Below are 6,938 nucleotides of genomic sequence, written 5' to 3' on the forward strand. Positions count from 1 at the left end.
CGATCTGATCCAGTTCATAATTTTTATGGGATTCCCAAAATTACTAATAAAAAGTCGAAGTACTTTTACCTCAAATAATCTATACAGGTTGTTTAGTTACTGGATAAAGTTGTACAGGGATTAAAATATTGAGATTGTAATAATGTAATTAATAATCACGGTATTGTTTTGGTGTATATGCATTTTTTGATGAATGTTTGGTTTATCTTATTAAAAAAGGGACATACTTGTATAATCTGAAATATGTTGGTTTTAAGATGGATAAAAATTTGTTTCCAGTTATAGCCTTCGCTTTGCATGCTCAAAGCCATCAGCTTCTCGCTTTAATAGAAAACTCCTAATCCACTTCTAATTCTCGGCAAGCATTCTGAAGCTTTCTCCATCTCGGATCCACTACCTTTTTTGTAGTTCTGTGGAGACCCCAAAATCCGGCTTTAGATAGCCGTGATGACACCTATTCCCTAAGACTAGTTAAGCCTAACACATACCGAGTTATCAACAGATTTAAATCATTTAGCCATTAAACATGAACCAGTAAATGCCATGCATAGCCAACAACGATCAACAAATGGACAATATCCTAAAACCAGAGGTACGAAGTTATAAGCTCTGCCACGTTCACTAGAAACTCTAAATACAATACTGTTCTGGAATAACAATAAACAATAGTAATGAAAGACAACAAAAGGTAACTCTGAGGCCTGCGAACACGATGACAGGTACACCTTGAAGTCTCCGCAGCAACTCACAATGAGCTAACTAACGACCACCACGCTCCGAGGTACCTGGATCTGCATAAAAATGTGCAGAAGCGTAGCATGAGTACACCATAGCGATACCCAGCAAGTATCAAGACTAACTTCGGTGGAGTAGTGACGAGGTACAGTCAAGACACCTACTAGACATAATAACATGTGCAAAATATTAATATAATGCTAACAGAGGAACAAACTCAATGTAAAGCTAAACATTAAAAGAATAACATATAACACTAGCAATGGATGAAAGAAACAACAAATAGCGACCAGGAGTAACTAAATGATAATGCAACGAGTAATCAGAACACATTTAAAGTACCATTGAAACCAATTAAGGAAAACAATGACAACCAGTTAATTAACCGTCCTCTCACAAGGTTTACACAAGAATCACTCCGAAGTACCACCCTCATAATCCCGAATCACGAGTCTCAAATCACGAATCATAATCATATGGTATCTCGTGCCCACATTATCAATCACAACTGCACGGATATCTCACGTGCCAATTTCATTAATAATATCTCATATCCCACGGTCAACTCACGTGCCAACAGTAACAATATCTCATATCCGTACGGACAATTCACATGCAAACAGTCCAGTCCTCACATAGAAGGTGGGTATACAAGAATACAGATACATGATCAATGAACATCAAGATTTATACTCCTGGACTGATACATGTGTAAGGTCCCGTAAAATTGTTTTTCCTAAAAACCCGGATTCCGTGATGCCGAAGTAGGCGTACAGGTTAATAATAGTAGAAATTCTTCACGGAGAACTTGCATGCTGCGGTTTGGACTTTTTGGATTGAACAGTGCGCTGGGGAGTTGAAGGAAAATATTGGGTAGAAGTAGGCATTTCTGCGGCCCATTCTACGACCGCAGAACCACTATGCGGACCGCAGAATGGCCGCAAAGTGGAGCAGTCTTCTGGGCCATTTTTAATGTCATTTTTGCGGCCCATTATGCGACCGCATAACAATTTCGTGGGCCGCACTCTTGTCGCATATCCCGCTTTGAAATTTTTCGGAGGGAGATTCTGCGGTGCACTATGCGATCGCAGAACGTTCTACGGTGCATTATGCGACCGTAGAACAGGTCTGCGGGCCGCATAGTGACCGCAGACCTGGTAAGTTCCTTTCTAGTTTTGGCACCCCAATTTCGCGGACTACATAACCATTATGCGGTCGCATATGCGACCGCAAAACCTGTTTCGGAGGTTCATTTTTGAGTTTTTAAAATCCGACCCTACTTCGTTAAAATAGATGTAAGGGGCCATTTTTGAGAAAACCTGATACTTTAGAGTGAGAGAGAGAGAGAGTCCTAGAGGGAGAAAGTGATCTTCATCAAATTACTCTTCAATTCTTGCTCAACCATTGAGGATTAATAAAGGAAGTCTTCACCCTAAAGGTAAGAATCTATGTCCTAGCTCTCAATTTCAAAATTTTACAAAAATGGGGTAATTAGAGAGGCCATTATTGGGTGTGAGGGTTGTTGTCTTGCATGCATGTATCCTTGAAGTATGTAGAAAGGTTGTGAGATAAAAATAGTAGAGAATGGGTTGGGAAATGATGGAATCTTCCACAAAAGGGCATTAGAACCTTAATGCACACCTAGTATTTGATAAAATGCTCAAATGAGCTAAAACCATGACCATCTTCCTAATTTTTGGTTCAACTCGTTACATTTCTAAAATAGATTGAAGTTGCTAAGAATTCCGGATCATTTTGGAGTTTGAGAAGCTCAATTGAGGTATGTTGGCTAAACCCCCTTCTTCTTAGAATCGTATCCCGTGGTGTTCATGTAATTAGAATAAGTCCTTGATCATTATTGAATTGGCTATTCCTAATGTGGTCGTGTTGAAAGATGTATGTTCAATATTTATTCTAAATGCTTCATCATGCCATCTTGCCATTTGAGAATGTGTTCAAAATATGAAATATGTGTTAGAAATGTTAAAAATTCATGTCAAGATTGAAATAAAGGTTGTTATGCTAAATTGTATGAAGGCCTCTATGTGCCTAAGATTTCCCAAATTGCTCATGTGTGAATTTAATATCTTGAATAGGAATCCCTATTGTTGTTGATAATGATAATGATATTTGAATGTGGAAAAGGAAACTGGAACTATGAAATACGGCCAAGTGCCAAGAATGACTTTGTAATTATGATCACTAGTGCCAATGAATCGGGAAGATATGAAAGAAGTATGATGTACTGAAAAAGGTAACGTCTTGGGTGAGATGGCTTAGCCGATCGGGCCGTGATCGGACGCCATGCCACACACATAGTGGTGACTGTGCTGAAAATGATAATTAAAATTGTGGTTATGGTTGATGTCTCAAGTGAGACGACCAAGCCGATCGGGTCGTGATCGGACTCCGTGTAAGAATATGGTGGTATTGTGAATTATGGAATATCGGTAATAAAGATCACCCAACCTAATAACATGAAAATTGACTTGAAAACTTATGTGATCTTAAACTTGATGTTTTAATGTTATTTGAAGCTCGTATTGAATTTTTGACTGTTTCCCTTGTATTATTATTCATTCTATTGAGATGGTGTTTAGCTATACATACTAGTGCTATTCGACGGTACTAACGTCCCTTTTGCCAGGGGCGCTGCATCTTTAAATGGATGCAGTTGGTTACATAGCAGGCAGTGTTGATCAGCGCTAGTAGCACATCCTCTTCCCAGCAGACTTGGTGATCCCTACTTCATCCCGAGGTTACGTATTGTATCTTTTGTTCCTATTATTATCATGTCTCAAGGTATAGCCGGGGTCTTGTTGTCGGCACTCTCATAACACTCTTTTGTATCTTTTAGAGGCTCTGTAGACACTATGTGAGTTGTACATGGGTACTAGAAAAGTCAAACAAGTTATGTTGTGTATTTTGAGACTTAATAGTGAAGTAACTAATGAAACGGGTTAACGTTGTATGTATGAACTTCCTACTGTCTAATTAATGAAATCATGTCTTTTCTTGATCATGGGTGAGTTGGGTAGAAAGTATCTAACAGGCTTGCTCGATCGGGTTCACTCGGTTGAGCGTCGGTCGCACTTCCCAAGGCTGGGGCATGACAACATGTTACAGATTATGGTGTATCCTTGTGCAGGTGTACTATCACAACAACCCAAGTCAACAAGTAATATCAGTGACACCGAATAGCACATTGGAAACAACACAACAAAAACCCGTAATATGCATGACTCACACAAGATAGTCGCACCATCACACAAATATCATCAATGATAATGCCCCCAGGCCATCACAAATCATCCCCGACATGGCCCCTCTTGTCTCGCCGCGTGAGCAACAATAAAGTAAATTCCCTCCTTGTCTCGCCGCATGTGCAAATATCAATAATAACAATAGCACTGATTGTTCGTATGCAAACACCCCTACAATCCTCTCAACAATCCCGCATGTGCCAAAAACATAATAACTTAACATAACAACTCGCACCACACGTACCCATATGCCACAATATTTCCATAACAATAATTCCAATACCACAACCACACATAGCCCTCGGTTCAACAACATTGATTACAACAACAACAACAATGACACGGGAGTACGGAAAGTAAATCAATACACAAATTGCAACAATACAATGAAACAAAAGAATACGCTCAACAATGAAAGAGATAATATGTAATAGTGACTTCAAATAGGAATAACTCAACAACAAGAGAGATAACATGTAACAACGACTTCAAATAAGAATAACTCAACAATGAAAGAGATAACATGACAATAAAAGAGACAACAATTTCAATTAAAGCATACAAGAGTATATTTGATAATAAAAGGTAGAACGTGTACTAACAACTTTAAATAAAACATGTAAGAGTAAATTTAACAATGGAGGATATAACATGATAGGGAAACTTTAATAATTGTATATAAGAAACCTAAGAGTCTAAATCGGTCAAATTTCCATATATAAGGCCATGTACACACTCGTCACCTCGTATATACATCTTCCACGTAATTCAAATAGTGCCATAAAACTAATCCCTACTGGGTAGTTCCCCTACACAAAGTTAGGCAAGATACTTACCTCAAAAGCTCTCAATCAATACTCAAAAATAGTTTTTCCTTTAAAATTCACCTCCGCTTGGCTCAAATCTAACCAAAATCGACTTAATAACATCAAATAATGCAAAAGAAACCAATTCAAATAAATAAAGTTAAGATCTTTACAAAATTCCCCATAAGTCAACAAAAGTCAACCTCAGGCTTGCACGATCAAAACTCGAGTCCAAGGGTAGATCTTGACTACCCATAATCCCATGAGTCCATATATGTATTTTATTTTCAAATCCGAGTCCAATTCGACTCTAAAATTTTTATTTTTCAAAATATAGACAAAAATCCCAAGATTTCCCTTCAAACCCCACGATTTAGATGTTAAATCTCATATAAAATTATGTAATATAATTAAAAATTGATCAAAATCACTTACCCAATGATTGTTTGTGAAAACCCCTCTCCAAATCGCCTCCTACTGAGCCTAGGGTTCAAAGATATGAAAATGAGACTAAAATTCCGTCTTCCATGTCACGCCCCGAACTTAGACATGGACGTAACACGACACCCGGTGCCTGACTACTATTACCAAGCGAACCAACTGGCTGGCTAAATTAACATGTGATATCATAACATACTGAATGCGGAAGATAAACTTACACATATTTATATATTGAAAGTCTAAATGATATAAATCAAAGTACGGAAATACTAATTCCGAAGCATATTCGTCGCCAACATAGCTTAACATGAAAACCCTGCAACTCTGTTTAACTGTTACTCTAGTCTATGAAGCCTCTAATGAAGTACTGAAAATACTGACTGCCTGAAAATACTGAAGACTGTAAGGTAATGATAATGCCCCGAAAGAACTGGGGATTACCAAATAGAGGGTACGAGAATCCTAACGCTCTGAATCGTCAACCTGTAAATCATTATCTGCATCGTGAGATGCAGGCCCCGGGCAAAAGGGACGTCAGTATATTTGAATTACACTGGCATGTAAAGCAACTGAAAGAAAAAATTATAAATGCTGAAACCGAAACTAAGCTGATAACTGAGAATTGATAATTGATAACTGAAATGATAACTATAGAAACTGAAACTGAAATGATAAGTGATAACTGATAATCGATAATTGAAATGATAATATTGACGTGCTGAATAACCGTATAACCAAACATATAATTGTTCATATTTTTCTATCAAACCCATCAACTCATATCTCATGAACCTAGAGTCTATAATCATTAATCCAATGCTATAACCAATTAGAGGGTGAAGATATTACCTTTTGACGTTCAATCCTCTTGAATTCGAGTTCTAGGATTTCTTCTCTAAATAATAATGCCCCAATCGAATATCTAATGATTTGGAGGGTTTACCCATATTAATAAAGTTTTGGAGAATTGAAATTAACTTAGAATAGCCATTAGAATTTACCTTGGATGGTGGAGGGACCTTTGAGGAGTTAGGTTCTTGAGAGCTTCCCTTTCTAAAGCAAGTTTTTGTGTTTTGGGGTGTGGGGGATGAAGTAGGGCTTTAAAAATGACCCCCGGGGTAAGCGCCCGCGTATCTGAAGGCCTGACCGCGCACTTGAATGCACAGAATGGCAGTAGTACTGCCACAAGTGTGTGGCCGCGCACGTGACCATCTGGGCACGCACCTGGGCGCGCATATTTCGCACTGCTCTGTAAAACGCACATAACATTTCACACATAGATCCGTTTGGGATCCACAATATATCGTTGGAATGATATTTCTAAGGGCTACAACTTTTGTGTTTTGAGTTTTTTCAAATTCCTTACACATTGTCACTACTTCCTGATACAAGACAGATCGTTTGTAAACTCACTCAATTTTATCGAATCTTATGCATCTCACTCTCCGCCTTGATTCCAAAACAACTATTTTCACCCATACTCATCCCACTAGGACTTCATATGTCTAATATATCAAATTAATAGCCATTTAACATATCCATACCTAGTCCGAATGTACGAGATGTTATATTTTATCCCTTTTGTTCAGGTGCAGATATCGCAAATGTGGATAAACCATCGCAAATGCGGCTCTTGATGCACCCAGGGAATGTTGCAAATACGACACTAAATTCGGAAATACGAAGTTAGGCC

This window comes from Nicotiana tabacum, chromosome 13 (genome assembly GCF_000715075.1).
Source record: "Nicotiana tabacum cultivar K326 chromosome 13, ASM71507v2, whole genome shotgun sequence".
Classification (NCBI taxonomy): domain Eukaryota; kingdom Viridiplantae; phylum Streptophyta; class Magnoliopsida; order Solanales; family Solanaceae; genus Nicotiana; species Nicotiana tabacum.